The sequence below is a fragment of the Centrocercus urophasianus genome, unplaced genomic scaffold (assembly GCF_019232065.1).
Source record: "Centrocercus urophasianus isolate 14NV4802_14NV808 unplaced genomic scaffold, USGS_Curo_1.0 seq_16, whole genome shotgun sequence".
NCBI classification, from domain to species: Eukaryota; Metazoa; Chordata; class Aves; order Galliformes; family Phasianidae; genus Centrocercus; species Centrocercus urophasianus.
Genome location: NW_024884711.1, coordinates 35561474 through 35581817, shown reverse-complemented (window position 1 = coordinate 35581817; position 20344 = coordinate 35561474).

Below are 20344 nucleotides of genomic sequence, written 5' to 3'. Positions count from 1 at the left end.
GTGTTTTAGTGGTTTACCTGAGCAGCATTATACCAAGTCATGAACTTTTCAGCTTCTCATACTACCCTGGCCTGTACCCAGCAGTACAGATGTTGAACAAGACACTGGGAGGGGTCAGAACTAGGATATCTGGCCCAAACTGGCCAAAGAAATATTCCATGCCATATAACATCATTCTGAACAAACTCAGAGGAGTTGGCCAGAGCCTGCCATTTTGGGGGGACAGGCTGAACATCAGTTGATAAGTGGTGAGAAATTGCATTATACATCATTTGTTTTATGTATTCTTTTCTGTCCTGTAGAACTGTCTTTGTCTTACCCATCAGTTTTATCTTTCTTTCCTGATTCTCTCCTCCACACCACTGAGAGGGAGCAAGAGAACTGTTGTGTCCTACTTACTGCAATGTCAAGTTAAACCCCAACATCTATTAATGCCATGCTTGCAATACTACTCATATAATAAAGAATAAAAAATAAAATAATAAAAAACAAATGCAACTTCAATTATGTAAACCTGGACTGCTTCCCACTGACTCTGGAAAACTGAACAGGTACATGACTCTGGAGCCTGATGACATGCATCCTACAGTCCTAAGGGAACCTTAGGCTTATAAACAAGATGGAGGTCAAATGTTTACACAGGCAGATCATGATAGGGCACACTTTTAAGCTAAAAGAGGGAGGATTTTAGAATTGATATTAGGTGTAAATTCTTTACTTGGAAGGTGGTGAGATACTCGGGCAAATTGCCCCAGTACCAATGTCACTTACCTGGACTTGAGCAAGGCCTTTGACATGGTCCCCACCACATCCTTATCTCCAAATTCGAGGAATGTGGATTTGATAGGTAGACCACTCTATGAATAAGAAACTGGTTGAAAGGCCGCAGATGGAGGGTGGTCATTAATGGCTCTATGTCCAGGTGGAGGCCAGTATCGAGTAGCATCCCCCAAGGGTCTATCTTGGGACTGGTGCTCTAAATTTAACATCATTGTCAATGACATCGATGATGGAATCGAGTGCACCCTCAGCAAGTTTGCTGATGACGGTGGTGCGGTTGACACAGTAGAAGGAAGGAATGCCATTCAGAGAGGCCATTCAACAGGCTTGAAGGGTGGGCCCGGGTGAACCTGGTGAGGTTCAACACAGCAAAGTGCAAGGTTTTGCACTTGGGCCAGAGGAATCCCGTGCATCTATACAGATGGAAGGAGCGGTCCTTGAGAGCAGCCCTGCAGAGAAGGACCTGGGGGTCCTGATGGATGAAAAGCTTAACCTGAGCCAGCAGTGTGCTCTTGCAGCTCAGAAAGTGAATGGTATCTCGGGATCCATCAGTAGAGGGGTGGCCAGCAGGGACAGGGAGGTGATTGTCCCCCTCTACTCTGCTATTGTGAGCTTCCCATCTGGAGTACTGTGTCCAGGTCTGGAGTCCCCAGTAGAAGAAAAACAGAGAACTGTTGGAGAGGGTCCAGAGGAGAGCCACAAAAAAGATCAGGGCCACCTCCCCTACGAAGACAGGCTGAGGGAGCTGGGCTTGTTCAGCCTGGAAAAAAGAAGGCTGTGGGGTGCCCTCATTGCAGCCTTTCAATACCTTAAGGGAGCCTACAAACAGGAGGGGAATCAACTCTTTGAAAGGGTAGAAAACTGCAGGACAAGGGGAAATGGTTTTAAGTTGAGGGCGGGGAGATTTAGGTTGGATGTCAGGGGGAAGTTCTTTATAGAGAGAGTGGTGAGGTGCTGGAACAGCTGCCCAGAGAGGTTGTGGATGCCCCATCACCGGAGGTGTTCAAGTGCAGATTGGATGGGGCCCTGGGCAGCCTGATCTAGTATTAAATGTGGAGGTTGGAGGCCCTGCATGTGTCAGGGGGGTTGGAGATTCATGATTCTTGAGGTCCCTTCCAACCCTGGCCATTCTATGATTCTGTGCTTCTGTGATTGACCAGAGGAGTAGTGGGTGCCCTATCCCTGGAGGGCATTAATTGCCAGCTTGGATGGGCCCTAGGCAACTCAGTCTAATGGGGCAATGGAACTAGCTGTTCCTTCCAAGTTTCCTTCCAAGCCAAGACATTCTGTGATTCTACGATTCTGTCATTCTTTGAATCTCATTCATCCCCTGTCACAAATCTCGATGTGGTTCACCTGGAGTAGAGATGAAGTAGGTAGATCATTCTACTTGAAAATTCCTCTTCGTTTTCTTGGGCCTCCACTCAGAGGAACGTTCTCAATTAATGAAATGTTAGGATCTTAATAATTCAACGGTCATAATTGTCACTCACCACATTCTATTCTTATACTCTTAACTGCCATTTATTAAATGCCAACAAATCGTTTAGGGGAGTGGAAGATTTAGCTTATAATTGTCTAGAAAATCTTACGCGATTCTGTTATTTGAGTATACTTCATTACAATTTTATAAGATGAAAAATACAAGCTTTTCTTTCTAGTTTAAAACCTAAAATATTAGACAAAAAAACAGAACTGTGAAACTAACTTGTTCTGATTATTTTGGTATTTCTACTATTTACTTCACTGGTGGTTTACAATATTGCCTCAAGTTGAATGATGGTTAATTGCCACATTCCACCCATAACAGTTAAAGAAATCTTTTTGAATTATAAATATAGGAGGAGACTACCTAAACAGGTTACAAATATTTCCTAGTTGTTTAGAAGTATCCTGTATTACATCATTCTACTGGAAGAAAAGAGATGAGAAAAGGAGATACTTTCCAGAAACTCAAAGCTTATACCTCATAGCGTCAATTACAGTGAAGAGCACTGCTTGCCAGAGGCGTTTCCTTCGTAATCTAGAAGACCATCTGTACAGCATCATGAGATAATACAGCGAGCAGAAGTTTTCATACTGGTATCTATGCCTATGTGCATACAGACACTTGTGCAAAAGCTGATATGACTTCTGTCAAGCATACTGTGGGGAGCCATCACCGGTGTTCACCTTTTAAATAATAGTTAAACATATTATTCATACAAGGTTAAAAATATGTGCCGGTCACCACCCTTGAATGCTCAAAATTCTGCCTGTGTGAATGTGCAAGTTGGCCAGAGAAAACTTTCCAGCGCATGTAAAGGGATCTGACAGATTGGGGATTGTTTAGGAGGGCCCATGATTTCTCTTATAAGAATATGTGAGAAATGACAGGGAGTATCGAACTAGAGTTTGTCTGCTCCCCACTTGGAAAAGAGGCATTCTTGTTTCAATTAGGTTACTGGAAATGCAAGAGCTTTGCTTAATGAGAGAAGTGATCCTCTGGGGTTTGCATAGAAGTTAGAGAGAACAGAGGCCTCAAGGACCGAAGGAGCTTAGGTAGTTTGGATTCTGAAATGGAAAATTCAGTTTTTCATCTCAGAGGGCAGGTGTAAGACCATGCATCTCTGAGAGATGCAAAATGTGGAGAGAAAGAAGAATTCACCTGAAATTTATGAAGCAGGACGTTGAAGCTAAATAAAAGGCTGATTGCTCCACCAAAAGCAGGCATTTTGTAAGTGGCTGTACCTGGCAAGTATGAAGGGTGCTAAGATGGATGGCAAGAGAAGCCTCAGGGCTGCCAGAGCACAGGAAGTTTGACAAAGTACCACAGCAGATTAGGAATCTACTGATGACTGCTTGAACAGTTTAACCCCTGTGAGAGATTTAAAGGAAAACTTGTTTCATTTACACCAAGCTTATCCTAGCAAGATTCTCACTCATGTCATGGGCTAGGAAAACTTGCACTGTCATGGAGCATGAAATTATGCACATATGCAAATTATTAATTTATTTATACTATTTTTCCAAATCTAAAGAAATTCATATTATTCTGTCCAGGTTTTTATGTGGGTTTTTTTTTTTTCCTTTTCCCTGCCTACTGTAGGGACCATCCAGTAAGAAGGGCTGTCGATACTACTATATATCTGAAAAGATAAACACTTGACAACTTGGCAACACTTAAACATTCTTCATCCTTATTCTTTTAAGCATCTCAAGGATCTGCTCAGAACACCCACGTACATGCACAAACATTGTGTCACTCACACATAATACACTCCTTTTTCCAACCACAATTTTTCCTTTTCCAACAGTTCCAAATATATTTCACTGGCAGAGCAAAGTCTTGGAAGGAGTATCTCATTAATCACCAGACAAAGACAGGGCTTTACTTCTCAGCTCTAAAGGCCAAGGTGGAACTGGCTGCTTCTCATTCGTCATAAAACTCCAGTTAGATGAGTTAGTTTATATCTGCATGGACTGAGATAGGCTAGAGCTTACTGCAGCATTTTTTTGTGTTTTAGTCAGGATAGGGGCAGAATTTACAGTCGTGAAGCTTTGCTTTCACTGCTGAGCATGGCTGATTTTAACCTGCCTGCAAGAAGTTGCACCGTGGTTCAAAAAAGCTCCCTGGAGTGCTTAGACCAAGTAATTAACTTGCATAACACCTCACACCAAGAAACTGCATTTTTGTAACAAGAAGAGGAGTCTTGTTCCATTCATAGTAGAGACTTAGAAGAAAAATGCCAGCCCCCTGTCCCAGACTGCTTGCAATCCATTTCACCTTAGCTACAACAAGTAAAGGCACCAAAACAGGAAGAAATAACAGAAAAGCCTTATGTGCAGTTTACTAGAAGATCAGAAAAAACACTATTCCTTTTGTCTCAGTATGGTGGAAGTGAATTTTCAGGAAGAGTTTACATAAGGATTGGTTAATGGCCTCTGAACAGCAGAGCTCTCTTAGAAGATACCTCACAGTTCTTCACACTGCCGAATTCACAGGCTACCAGCCAAGGAGGGATTGTGCCTGAGGCTTACTCTTTTGTTCCACAATTGCTGGGTTGTGTAGATGCCTGCATATGTTGCAAAAGCTGTTAGTTTGTGCAAAATGCTCCTCTCCCTTTACCCCTTATTGCTGCTCCCTTAGGTGGGGACACATCCATCACACTATCCAAATGTCTTTTAGCAGACCATGCACTGCCTGTCAAGTTCAACCAGGACCATCTGTGGACTTCAGGGAACAGATTCTCAGGATGCAAGGCTAAAGTCAAGACGAACTACTCAGTTAATGAAGCTTATTTATAAAGTAGGAGAATCCTTAGTAAAACAAACATTATATCACAAACAAATGTGGATTACTCTGCAAAAATGAATAAATAAATAAAAATTAAAAAACACCTTTCCTTCTCTGTGATATTTCTTGGAAGGGAGAGATATGGTTTCTTCATTGGCTTCTTTCCACCCACCTCTTGGGTGAGCTTCCTCCTGTTGATTTTATGAATGGTGTGCAAGTCTGGCACATAATTTATCTGCTTTTGCATCTAATGGAAATGCTGAAATGTAAAATAAAAATGCTGTTTTATAAAAGAGAAATTTCCTCATTTTGTTCTCCCTCAAACCATTTCTAACCAATTGTATTTATTGTTTCAGAAGTAAAAATTAGAATGTGTTCATTAAGACTCAGTTCAATCCAAATTCATTTTCATTTTTAAAGATCATCTGCCTTTAAAAGGGTAAAATGCACTGTGTTGTAAATTAATCCCCAGTCTATTTCTTTCTGTTCCATGCTATAAGACTTAATAAATTAAGAAACTGGAGGTTTTACTGGCAACATTAAATTTCAGACATTTTAAGTCTGATTGAAATCCTCTGCTTTATATACTTGCTCTCAATATCTAAGATACAAGATATTTTTATATTTCCAATTTTTAAAAGTCGCCCTTTCCTCCACATAAACTGATCAGGCCTACTTCCTCCCATTTTCACTTTTGTTCCTTGAGATCAGGAATGTGGAACATTGCTTAGTACAGAACACACTGGACATGCAAATAAATAAAAAAATAAATAATCTTGGTGAAGTGTACAATTAAGGATGAATAGGCCATTTTAAAATTTCAAAAACAGCATTTAGCCAAGAATGCAGAGATTGGTAGTTTCTCAAAAAATTAAGATTATTTTAGGACATATTTGGTTAACAAAATATCTCAGGTTTCCCACCCAGCCTCAACAGTTGGCTTTTGCTGTGCTAACCACTGCTGTTAAATTATATAGTGCATGCTACACTTAAGATGGACAATTGGCTATAGTAGACAAAAACAGATATCCTAAACCAAACGCATTAAGTTCAAGACATTCCTCTCTAGTTATAACAAAAAAACTTTGGCCACAATGCCAATTTCTCTGCTTTTTTCTGAACCCTATAAGTGGACTGAGTAGAACTGGGAGCTGGTGAGGTTACAGGAATACTCTGTTTTTAAAATAGATTGTGACTTTAACCAGAAACTGATTAGGATGGTAAATGAAATTATGCCAAACTAGCTCTTTCCACCAGCCTGACCAATGCACAACAGATGAAGGCAGAAGTTTCTGTAATCTGTCCACTTGTGTTCTAAGAAAGAGCCAGCTTCAGTACATGCAGTACTGTAGAAGTGCAAAGACTATGAGTTATGTCTCCTTCATAGCATGCTACCTAAAATAACTGTACTGCTCATGTGCAAGGTCAGAAAATCCAGGACACTGGTGATGGGTGAAGGAGTTGAGATGAACTTCTTTCATATAGAAAAATGAAGAAGTAGGACATAATTCGCACTTATGCATTCATATGCATCCACATTCATATACTTACGGAATGGCTGTGGTACAAGCAGAGAAGTTTGAATTTGTGTGACTAAAGCCCTGCAAGTGGGCACACCATCCCTTGGTGCTATTGGAGTCAAAGAGCTGATCCCAGCTCTAATTCTGCATTTGAACAAGAAGCTCCATTTTATTCTGGATTCTGTTTGAAGTTCAAGTCCTTCAAAACACAAGTACCTATTACTAAAACACAGAAAGCATAATGTTCTACGCAACCACATGGTCTACATATGCAAAGTAGAGAGAGAAACATCTTCAGTCAGTACAAAATACCTTCGAATTTCTTTAGTCTAAAGCCTACAAAGATGTTCCAACACACCGTTTTCACACACCGTTTTCTTGCTATGGTTCTGGATTACTTTGTATGTTTGTTTCAAATGAGTAAATACATAAATATTTACTGGTTGCTTTTTTTTTTTTTTTTTTTAGAAGTCTCACAGTAAAATACCTGTGATTCACTATAGTCTTGTTTGGCACAACATATATCTGAAAACACTAAACAGTCTGTGCAGTGATTTTCCAGTTTATTCACTTGCTTATTCAATAAGCAAGCCCCAACAATGTGACTGCCTAAAGATTGTTGCACTTCAACAGAAAGATGCTTCAAGTCCACACAGTTTTGGATAAAGATTGCTATGCCAATTTCTGTTACAAGAAAGTATGCAAAGAATATATATTTTCAAATGCAGTTGCAGTTGTTTAATTAAAGCATTTTTATTACATTATTAAAGTGTTTAATTATTAAAGTAATTAAAGCATTTGCAGGGTGCATTCAGATAGTGTATTTTCCCAAAAGGTAGAAAATCTTTAAGCACTTAAATCATTTAGAGGGTTTGGAATTTCAATTTCTTCATTTTTCTGAGTGTCAATATTTTGAAGTCTGCTTCTCAGTTATTAACTAGATTTTACCTTTTCTCAGTGCTAACACACAAGATTTAATATGCAAGGAGAAAATTCATCAATAGATGTGGCTGTCATACAGTTTTTTCTGTGCAATCAAACAAGTATCTTTGCACATGGCTTCAAGTAACCACTGGACTTTATCTTCACTGGCTGAAAAACACACAAATAAAATATAAATTTATGAAAGCTGTACAATTTACCTAGAGATTGTCTTAAATAATTTGGGGTGTATGTTGATAGCTTTTACTTATCTATCTTCTTTTCATCTCCTTGGTAAAATTTACAGTATTCACAAAAAGTGCATTAAGATTACATTTGGCATTTTTAATACAATAAAAGATACCTATAGGGTTGTTTTATTGTACAGTCAAGTAAACTCCAGCTGTCAGCCCTGTGATCAGTTCTTCAATAGGCAAAAAGGACTCTCAGCTCCAACCTGGCCACATGCTGGTTCCCATCAGTATAGTAGTAACTGATATTTTCTTCCATAGAAATTGCATTTAAAATTATTCCTCAGCTTTCAAGGAGAACTTTGAAATAAAATTGTAACTAGACTTCATGAGTACCTTTTCTTCCTTCTTTTTCTTTTTAAAATAAAAGGCTGCATATCTGTTTTGATTAGAGCTTTGAATTGAAACCTTTTGCTTCACAGGAAAACTCCTGCAAGATGACTTGCAAAATCTTTAGTTTTTAATGTGAGCTTGGTAGGAGAATAGTCAAAAATATGCTAAGTATGACCCTCTGCCTGGAGATAGAGCAGCTTTTGCACACGTGGAGTCAGAAAATGCATTGCTGAAACTTTGATTACTTCTTTAAATGTGTCAGTAAGGGGAGTAATCATGATCTTGCAAAAGTGAATAGGAGTTTTGATATTGGCTTCATTTGGATCAAGGTTACAATAGCTGTCTCCTGACACAAATTTCTACACTTGTTGTCTATCTACATTCAAGATCTACAACTCACAGGAGTCACATGTGTAACTAATTGCTAGAACTGATTTCCAACTTTTCCTGAAAATTGAATGTTCTCTTTTGAAGTTTCTTGAGGAAGAAAATGATGAAATCAAACTTTATTCTGAAAATAGTATGGTCTTACTTGAAATGTCCTGTTTCTTTTCCTTTTTCTTCTCCCTTTTTCTTTGTTAGTTTCTGTTTACACTTCTTTTTTGTTTAGTTTGTAAATCTAAAGAATAAAATAGAATGGAAGAAGTGGGGGAAAAAAAAGCAACTAATGACAGTTATTTCAAAGAAGATAAAGATGTGAATTAGAAGGAGCAGTACTGCAGAGAACTATGCAGGTTTTCTCTCCTAAGTATACCTAAATATGCCATATTAAAACAAAAAAAAAAAAACTATAAAATTGCGTAGTAGATATATGAAGTTAATAATCCTATCTTTGCTGGCAGGCTGTCAACAGAAATTCATAAAATAAAATTTAAAAACCACAGTATTTTCTACAGAATTTTCTAAGATAAAAATTCGACCTAATACAAATTTATTACCATCAGTTGTATAGTTGCTTTTTGTACACACTCAAGCAATGAACAGAGTATACTTCATGTTCTAACACTTCATTATTCATACCATACAATCTGTGTGGCAGAATGAGATACTGTTTGATGTGGAACAAAAAAATTACCACAGATCCTGCCAGAGACTTGGCACAAAGCAAAGCTTCTGACAGTTACCTCAATAGGAATGGCAGAGGAAAAGGTTTGAAGAATTTAATATCTTTACCCAAGGATATCCTGTGTTACACAGAGGTAAAGGTTTACGCTTGAAAATCCTTTCATCTATCATTTCTGCTGAACACCTGTTAACACCTGCATAGCCTGTACTCCATGGCTCTTCTTTTAAAAAGTGTATTAATCTAAGGACAAGTTTTAATAACCAGAAATACTATAGTAAAATGTATTACATGCTTCATCCAGAGGAGTGAATAGGGTTAGATATCTTACTGGTGGAGGCTTCTAAGCTCATGAGCATGTTATGCCATATTCTGCAACGTACAAGTGGGAAGAGAAAACAGTCTTTCTACAGGAAGGGAAAAAAACATCACAATTCTATCACTTGAATGTTCCAAGTAAGTTCAGGAAACCACAGACAATTTGGTAGGAATCTACCACTCTACCAGCTGGAGTAACAACGTCAGTATTTCTGGGCTTCCTGGAATCACATACTGATTTCCCATACGTAATGGTTTTTGCACAGGTATTCTCCTCAATTTAATTAATGTGTTAAGGAAAAACAAATTATGCCATCTCCTTTCCAACAGCTCTGTTGTGTTAAAATCACATACTGCTTTACTGGCCTCCCAGCATCTCTGGGGGAGCTGGAAGGGAGCCAGCACTTAAAAGGCGAGGAACAGCCAATAGCCCAACTACAATACAGATCCATTAGACATGAGAAGGGCATATCTGAACAACCCTGGAATTTCAGAGCTGAGTGAAGAGAAATGGCATCAAGAGAGATAGTACATTCACCCTGCACACAACTTGATTTATGTGCTAATGGCGGACCTGCTAAGAGCATGAGTGAACTAGCATCACACTTCATCTAGGCTATGGGCCTAGGAGCACACATCTAGTGCCACACTGATGTTATCCTAACTTTGGTTTCTGCAGTAAATCTGCCTCCAGTAGATGAAAAACCTTTGCTCTATAATCCTAAATGAGGATAAGACAAATCCTCAGAAGTGACACTGGGAGAATTTCTCTCCCTCTAGCCTCTAGCAGTCTCTTTCTTCAGGATTTGCTACCTCAGTTTCACCAGTGTTCAGTCATGTTAAGGAGCCACTACAAGCCTGTCTTCTAGATTTTTTAAATTCTACTTTTCTGAATCATCTGATGACAATACATGAAGTCTAGATAGAGTAAATCAAACAAAAACTCTAATATACATCTCTCTGAAATAAACACTTTCACAGCTGCAACACCATTTTGCAAAGTGGTTGCATGAACTGCACAGTTGGGGAAGTTCTTCTTTTCTCCAATTCTTCTCTTAGATGTGAAATCAGTACTAACATAGCAGCAAAAATCAGTCATTCTGATTGAACTGCCTTAGCAAATACATCTAATCCACACATACAGCTTGTGTAATCACTCCATGTGAGGTCTGAATCTGGGGAAAATTATAAAACTATCTCAAAAATAAGGAAGATTGGCTTAAGTCCAAAACCATTTATTGGGAAATTGTTTTGTTCTCCTATAAACATTTCTGGAAGACTTATTCAGGTAAGGAGAATAGAGTTTTTCATTATTATGTACTAAAAAAAAAAATTAAAATGTTTTATGTACCTGTTCTTTCATAGTAAGTAATGCCTCCTCTTTTAAAGGCTGTTCTGTTTGGAAGGCAGATTTGTGCAGGTTTTGTTTCCACTGTATTATCAATACTTTGATCCTTCAATGCCTCAAAACTTCATATGGCACTGTCCATGCACTGACACAGTCAAAGTATTCGAGATTTTTCAGGAAATTTAAAATAAATGAGAGAAATATAATGAAAGTTTCTTAATTTCTTAATCCCACAATTTTAAAGAAATGTACATAATAACATGTATATATATATAAATGTAACAAACAAATATTTTGTGGGACATTTTAAGAAAAGTATCCTCGAACATTTTTTTCCCCTCACATGCTCATACTTAGATCAGAAAGTTTTCCAACTAGTATAAATGATTAGTGACATTAAGTGGTACTTCCTGCCAACATAACACATTCAAATACCTTCTACTTTTTTTTCCAAGCAGTATGTAAAATTTATAACAAGTAAAAATGGGATTAAATTTAATTTGAACCTTAGCCGTATCGGGATAATATTTTGATGGTAACTAGAAGTCTGTTCAAATAATGGAATCACCATTCATTTGAGGTGAGAATGGATATAATACCTCGTACACGTTTGAAAACAGCACTGAGGTCAATTCTGGAGTGTTATATCATTTTCTAATTCAAGATCTTGAAGTTCACGTGACTAATTGACTGAAAAAGTCAATAAGCAGTATTCCTCATGCAATCAACCTTCATCTTTAAGATATACTTACAGTTTGCTGCTATATTTTTAGAGAAATTAACTAAAAGATATTAAGGCATTTTTGTGTACTGAGATCATTGTGAGAAAATACATATCTAAGAGCCAATGTATAACCCTGAATGAAATCCTTCTTTATTTTTCCACTTTGCTATAATGATGCTATAATTGAGTCACATACATGAGAAAAAAAAATTGTAATTTTCTTTTTGAAAACTTTTCTAATTGATAAAAGTATGACATAAGACTTCAGAAATAAGAAAGAAACAAGATCACATCATTGTAACAGTACAACAAAAAATTTCAGGATAATTGTCAAAAATCTGGAAAAGCTAAGTAGTTATTGGATCATCCTTAATATTTCTTATTATTAAAGATCTTAGAAATTTTTAACTGATTGGTATTCACCTAATGCCTAAAACCGTTTCTAATAGGTAGAAAATATTTCAAGATACTTTCATCAGCACCAACCAATAAAATTTCTGAAGATAGCTATTCTTCAGAATTACTGAAACGCCATGCTGTAAAAATAGAATCTCTTCTGAAATTTGTTAGGAAAACAAAAAAAAGTAACTATAACTTGCTATACAATCTATTAGTAATCAGATACTGGTTGACCTTTGTCATAACTATTTATATATACTCAGTGAATGTCAAATACTCATGTTCAGCATATTTCACCATCAGAAACAAAAATGTTCCTTTTGAAATTAACATTTAAACTGTCCACAAGTTATGTCATATAAAATGGTGTTAAAATTGTTTGGCAATTTTTTTTCCCTAACATCTTGAAAATCGAGTACAAATTATCTGAATTCTATTTGGTTGCATAGTCAGAAATATCACTTCAATTATCAGTTTTCACTTGAATCACAACAGAGATCTACCTTCAAGTCAGCTCTCCAAATGTTTAATCGATGAGACAAAATATTGTTACTAATACATGGAGATTTGATCCTATAATAATAACTGCAGTTCTTCTGCATTTTAAGAATGTTTATTCTTTTGAACTCACAGAGATATATGTTTGTTATCTTAGAAATGATCCTTGTGTGCAAGCAAACTTATTCTGGTGTCACTGTGGACAGCTCTCAGGCATTCAACACTAGATATTTCAGGATAAAATTGATTCTCAGATGAGATTTACTGTCTCATCTGAAATCTTCATCCAGTTCTTACTGTAAGATTTCTCTTCCCTGCACGATCGTAACTTTGCCACAATATTGTTGGACCTTAGACTGCAACAGCAGAACCCAACTCCAAAATCTCATGCAGACAGGTATCCTATTTTGTTCATAGACTTTTACATCCGGAGAAATATTTGCAGAGAGATAAGAAATATTTGCTGAGACAGTCTCTAACTGTGTCTGCCAGGAACTTGCTTACCAATGCATTGCAAATCCTTGACCAAAAGCTTTGCAAGGAAAATACACTCGGGAACAGCTGGCACTTTCAGTCTGATTAATGAAGAGTTCAGAATATGCTCCTTTTCTCATGACATTTCCCAATCTGAATTGCAAAGTCTTGGGACAATGCCTTTTTTACGCAAAGAAACCGTCAAGAGTGGAAGCTCATACTTCTGCCTCTTACAGCAGGTGAGAACCTCACACTGCAGCAAGAACAGCACCAGAGAATGTTTTCTTTGAGCTCAGTGACTGACATATATAAAACTTACTACTTCAATTATCAAAATAGATTTAAACTAAATTGTCACTGATTAAAGTTGCTCCACTAACTCAATCAAAGCTTTGACTTCTCTTTCTTAGGGAGGAGGCTATACCCTACCATGAGGTAAGAGTACGATTGCAAGAGATAAATTAGAGAAATGAACTACTGCACAATACGCTCATTGCGAAAATCATGCCATTTTGGTTTCCTATTTTCTCATTATTTTGCCTAAATCATAAGACTTATGCAACATGCAACAAATTAACTTCAGCAGTTTTTCTGGATGTTATCTCAGAAAAAGGCTAAGAAATAATTCAGACACTCCAAATTTGTGGACTTCAGTCTTTTCATTTGACCTTCTCCAGCTTTTCCATATAAACTATGCACACAGATGCATACAAGCCCCATAGAAACACCATTTTCACCTTTCATCCCAATTACAGCACCTCCTTTCAGTATTCTAGTTCCTGCCATTTCTTCAAATTGTTCTTTTGTTCAGATTTCTCTTTTCAGTTCTGTTCAGCTTGCAAGTTTGTGTTTTCTTTGTCCCACAGCAATTCTGTTTCTGACAGAAATTCTACTAGCTTTCATTAAACCACAAACTGAAATGCAAGAAACCTGGTACAGAAGTGATCTCAGTGCAGAGCTGTTTGCTCCCGACTGATTCACAGAGCCAAAAAAAAAAAAAAAAAAAAAAAGGATGGAGATTGGCAGGCGTTAAGAAATAAATCCAAACTTATGTGCTTCAAATCTGCGACTCTCTCTCTGCTAGTGGTCAAGGTTCTTAAATCTTCTGAAACTATTCTAGGCACGTAGGGATGGTGCTTAAGGGCTGTGTTTTGAAGAATAGGGGGTGATAGTACCTCCACTTTTTAAAATGGTTCAGCTGCGCTTTTACAATGATGTCCAGAAATAAAAAAGAAGAATTTAATCGTCAAATTTATCCAGACAATCCATCCCTGGTCTGAGGCTTTGTGGCTGCTTCCTAAGCTGTTAGAAATGGCATCACTGGTGTGTGTCTTATAACTTCATCCAACATATAGCTCACCAGACAGTCCAAAAGACTATATAAGGCTTTTGTTTCTCCACTTGCTACCATGAAATTATATTTTAATTTTTATATTTTGATTTGGATGAACACTTAAGACTGTACTGTATTCAGTCTCTAAGACACCAGGCAAAAACAAAAAGAGAATTTCAAACTTCACAGTATTTTTACAACATTATGCTGCTATATCAGTGTCAATTTATCCTCAAATTTTGAAGATGGTCTCCAATCATCAGGAATGAGATCAGAGTCCATACTTCTTCTGCATAAGATTCACACATTGGCAAATCCTACATAGATGCAAATTATCCAATCCACCCCCTCCACAACTATAAAGTATCCTCTATTTGTAGCTCAAGGACATACGACTGGGTTTACATCTTTTTAATGGAGCCACAGTTTCCAGATGAAATAAATAGGGAAGAAATCTTTAAAAGTGATAGAAACCTGGAGTATTAATACTGGCACTAGTATGATTGCTAGTATTGACATTTAACCAACTAATCAACTTCAAAAATGTGTTGGGTTTTTTTCCTGTCTTCAAATTCATCACCTGTTTTCTTCTCTCTGTCCTCCCAGCCTTCAGTACATGCTTGTGTACTAATACTCTAATTCTTGGGTGCAAAGATTGGTTTTCCTCTTGTGTTTGGAAAGTGTTCAGGCCCTTTCAGACATAGTCACAACATAAATTATTTTTATCTAGGCTGCTGGAATGCCCACTCAGTGTGTTAGCTGCAGGGCTGCATATTCAATCACCTCTTTTCCAGGGATTGTCCCACATTTCCTGGAGCTTATTGCCAGGAGCATCGGAGCATCTGTACAACCAGTTGCCTGGTTTCAGAAAAGTAGATCTTCTATACCTATGTTTTTTGTAGGAAAGTTAGATAACAGCCTTTTTACAAATCTCACTAAAAAAAGTGATACATGCATATCTCAACATGACATGCTGCAAACTCTGCTGGAGAGGACTGCCTGGTGAACTCGTGCTGCAGCTGCTGAGCTCTTCACTGCTAGCCAAGTGGCTCCAGTCTCAGTGTCACACAGTCCAGAAAGATGAGTTCATAACAGTTATGTGTCCAGAGTCAGGGAGAAAGAATTAAAAAATAAAAATGAAAGTTATTCTTAACACATGGTACTTAAAGTACAAAACCTGCCTTTAAATTTATGAACAGGCCCTCTCTTTCTAAGTTCCCATTTTCTTTTTGTTGTTATAAATGTTTCTCTGACCACTATGAAAGATTTGCTGAATGAAACACAAGAAAGTATTGGATTCCCTGAGCAACACCTTCCTTGTATTTCCTTACTGTAAAGTAAAGGAGAATGTTACTCACTCTACTGTATAAAGTTCTTTAAGGACTTGAATAGTAAGGCAAGAAATTGTCAGTGACTAATTCTGACATTAATGCAATATACCTGCACCTCCAATTAAAACATAATTACTCCACCGGTAGTACAGTATAAAAATTATTTAATTATTTTCCTTGCCAACCAGCTAGTAAAAAGGAACTCAAAATTAGACCAAGTTTGTGTTTCCAGGGAGAAGTATGTAGGCAATCTATTGGAAAGTGAAATATCTTCCATATTAATAGGTCTTTCTCAAAATGTGTACACCTGTTTACATACTCCATAAACAGGGAAAAATCATACTGAAATCTCAACACATTAAAATTAATTAAGTTAGTTAAAATTACTTTCTCATATAGAAGGTATACCATTGCTTGGACCATTTTTGTGTCCATCCTCTGAGTAAAATAGAATAGGTCCATGTCTCTCCTGTACTGAGGACTCTATATCCGGACACAGTACTCCAGGTGACGTCTTGCAGGGCAGAGTAAAGGGGTAGGATCACCTTCCTCATCCTGCTGGCTGTACTTCTATTGATAAAGGCCAGGATACAGTTGGCTTGCTGGGCTGCAAGGGCATGTTGCTGGCCCATGTCCAGCTTGCCATTCATCAGTACCCCCAGGTCCTTTTCAGCAGGTGTGTGCTCCATCCTTACTTCACATTGCTTGTACTGATTGTGGGAGTTGCCATGACCCAGGTGAAAGATTTTGCACTTGGGTGTATTGAACCTCATGATGTTCTCCTGGGCCCACTGCTCAGCATGACCAGGTTTTTCTGGATGGCATATTGTCCCTCAGACACACTGACTGCACCACACAGCTAGGTGTTATCAGCAAACTTGCTGAGGGTGCACTAGATCCTAGTGAGTTTCCTTTTCCCTTGACATCAATTACCCCAGGCATCTACCATTCAGCTATCTTTCCACGGATTTCTGAATTTCATAAATTTCTATTTTTTGCAAGGATGTCAAAAGTCCTGCCTAGTCATTTTATGTGGACAAAATCTTGATAGCAATAAACAGAGCCCATTGAGAAGCTTCATTTTTCAAAATATTTAAATAAAAACACTGACAGATTTAAAGAAAAAGATCACTTTAAAATGTAACTATTTTCAGCTCACTCTAGAAATATAGTTTTTTGTCTGGACATAATACTGATGATGCAGAATGATGGCAGAAATATTTACAAATACATGAGGTGAGCTCACAGCAAGTTATGCAACTTGATATGATCTTTGTTATGCAGGTGATCTAGTGAGAGGGGGTATTTTTCTTTACTTATGCATAGAAATCTGTTATCTTCAAATCTTCACTTAGACTCGTGTTTCACCTTACTTTCATGGGAGATCAATAGGAAAAATATTAGTCTACTCTGCCTGCGTCTTCAGTGTAGGACTCTAAACATTTAGTGACAAATATATAGAGAGGATGAGGATTAAAACAAGTGCTAAGGATTGCTCACTTTGGGGCCAACAACCTACTTGGAATGTGAGCAAATTATCTACTACTACCAGTGTACAGGAGTACACATTAGAGTTAAATCCTGTAGTACTCTGTCATATCTTGCAACTTCCATTCATATTTTTAATGAATTTAATAAATTTAAAAGGATGGTTTCTATGCAATTACATACATCTAAAGAAAAATAGCCAAGGAATAAATATACATGATATTCCAGTGTATCTTAATTTAGCAGCAAATCTGAAGATCCATATTCTATGCTTACTCCACTGGAAAGTAAATAGCACAGTACTGATGAGATGATTCCCGGGTTTCTAAATTCTGCTTTTATATTGTTTTGCTTTTAGCTTAACAGAACAGAAATATTTAAAGAGCTGAGTATCTCATTTCACAAGCATCAAGAAAGAGGTTAATGAGGTTTCAAAACAGGGTTAAGTAGTACCACTATCATAGGAGCTGTGGATGTTTGTAGAAGATGCACATGAAAGAAGATTCATTTAAATAGTACAGAAGATTCTCACTTTCACTTCGTCTAGTAGGGTAACGTCAGAGAGATTTTTAAATTTTTATCAGAGGTGCAAAATAAAATAGAACAAAGCCACATTTACTGGTCTCACATCTCCACTAATCAGGTTGCAGTCAGTGATCAACTAATAAAAATAAAAAATAAAAATTGAACTTTTTTTTAAAATATTTATTTCTCTTAAAAACCTCTAGCAAATACATCAAAGTTGTATCTCTTTACATGTCAATACATCTTTTTTTTTTTTTTTAAACATGATAATACAATCTTATCTATAAATTAATGTATGTTACTTCACTTTGAAATCAAAATAAAGCAAAAATTTAAAAAACATACTGTTTCCTCCAGTTTCAGAGAGCTAATAGCACCAGTCTTTACCTTCTGACCTTCCACATGGTAGGTCAGAAACTTAACAGAAAACCATCTCTCCCTGTTACAGTCACCATACCATGTTTATTTTCAGCAAATAAGGAGCTTGTCCAGTGTTTCCAAGGAAGTATACATTATTGCAAGAGTAGATGGTTGCAGGGACAGGGAGGTGATTGTTCCCCTCTACTCTGCTCTTGTGAACTTCCCATCTGGAGTACTGTGTCCAGGTCTGGAACCCCCCGTACAGATCAGGGCCACCTCCCCTACAAAGACAGGCTGAGGGAGCTGGGCTTGTTCAGCCTGGAAAAAAGAAGGCTGTGGGGTGCCCTCATTGCAGCCTTTCAGTACCTTAAGGGAGCCTACAAACAGGAGGGGAATCAACTCTTTGAAAGGGTAGATAACAGCAGAACAAGGGGAAATAGTTTTAAGTTGAGGGAGGGGAGTTTTAGGTTGGATGTCAGGGGGAAGTTCTTTATAGAGAGAGTGGTGAGGTGCTGGAACAGGCTGCCCAGAGAGGTTGTGGGTGCCCCATCACCGGAGGTGTTCAAGTGCACATTGGATGGGGCCCTGGGCAGCCTGGTCTAGTATTAAATGTGGAGGTTGGAGGCCCTGCATGTGTCAGGGGGGTTGGAGATTCATGATTCTTGAGGTCCCTTCCAACCCTGGCCATTCTATGATTCTATGGTTTATTTTTAGCAGTTGGAAATCCAAGCTCAGCCAGCTGAGAGAAAAATTCTTCAGCTAAATTTTTTTTGTTGAAATATTCCTAAATAATTTAGCCTGAGGCAGCCCGTGAGTATGGAAATTTCAGTCCAAACAGTTGAAATATGATGAAAGTATTACCAGCTGAAAATGGGATTCTATCATGAGATGCACCGCACAGCTCTAGCAACAGAGCATCTCTCTGCTTACCTTCCTAATATTGGTCTGCTTGCACTAGTGACTGCTGTTAATCCCAGTCTTGGTTGTAATGGATAGTGCCCTTCTCATCCTCCTCAGACTAATTGAACAATGTAATTCAGTGCACTTTTAGAATCTGGTATCAGGAACAAAAGAATTTTTCACAAGTCAATTGTCCCAAAGGAAAAACAGCAAAGACATGCTTCAGCATCAACAAGGTTGTTTTTTTTTTTTTCCTGCTGGTTGTATATACCTTATAGAGTTCCATAGTAAGGACTGGCTGTGCAAAACAGTCGTTGTTATTGGAAAAAAATCATGTTCTTACAAGTACATATGAGGTAATAAGCGGAAAAAGACATTTGTGGCGTGGGAGAAGATAGAAAAAAAGTAGCCAGAAACTGTGAGCAAGAGAATCTCAATGCCATTTGTTTTTCAATTATATAAGTTCTACATTTTGCTAGGACCATCATTTTTTTTCGCAGAAAAATCTCTGAAGTTCTTTAGTGGAATGAAGAATAAGGAGAGAAATTATAAACATTTATGTATATTGTGTGTTTATTTATTGCTTTGAGATGGTAAAAAAAATACATAACTTTTATAAATCTATAGTGTTTGCTTTTAACTCAGTATATTCATAGCACTACCTGGATTCAATTTCTAATAACACCTTGGTTATAGAAAGTATTTTTGAATTGAATTAGTCTTGGTTCTCCAGAATTATACTGAATTAATACCTACAATTCCATTTCAGCAAATTCTGTTTGCCTTTGTTCTGTATAGATTGTCAGCACCTGTAACTCAGAATGAGTCCTCATATATATTTTATCAAAAGTAAAGGTTATACAAGCAATCATCTGTTGGATTAAAATGCATTAATAATTTCTGATGCACACTTGGGTGGCAATGGAAGTCTTTAATATCTCCTTCCTAAGACCTGCCTAGCACACAGCCCAGTGCAGAACTACACAGCAGCTGCAACTAGCCATTATCATGATCCAACCATTTGCCTGCTTTGTTCTTCTGTCAAAAATAAGTTTCCCATACAAGTACATCATTTCACACATTATCAGCCTACTGAATATTCCTCATCCGTAAACACTTCTCAAAAAGTCTTCCTTGACATCCATTGTCCACCAGTGACTTGGTTCTTTGTAGCCAGACCACAGGTACAAAGTCTCATGGGGATCTGGGATCTGACATGGTCAAGAGAGAAGTCTCATGGAGTTGGAAGTTGTTTTGATCTAGCTGAAAACAAGGTTGAGAAGAAAGCATGCAGCTCTAGAGCAAAAAAGGCATGTGGGGCAGCACATAGCTCTCACATAGCCAAAGCATTTATTTGATCTTCTTTTATGACAGAAGGAAGGGATGACATCCAAAGGAATCTGAACAGGCTTGAAAAGTGGGTCCATGTTGAAAAGAAAGATGCAGAGTTGTTGGTCCAGAGGAGGGCCACAAAGATGATCAGAGGGATGCAGCATCTCTTC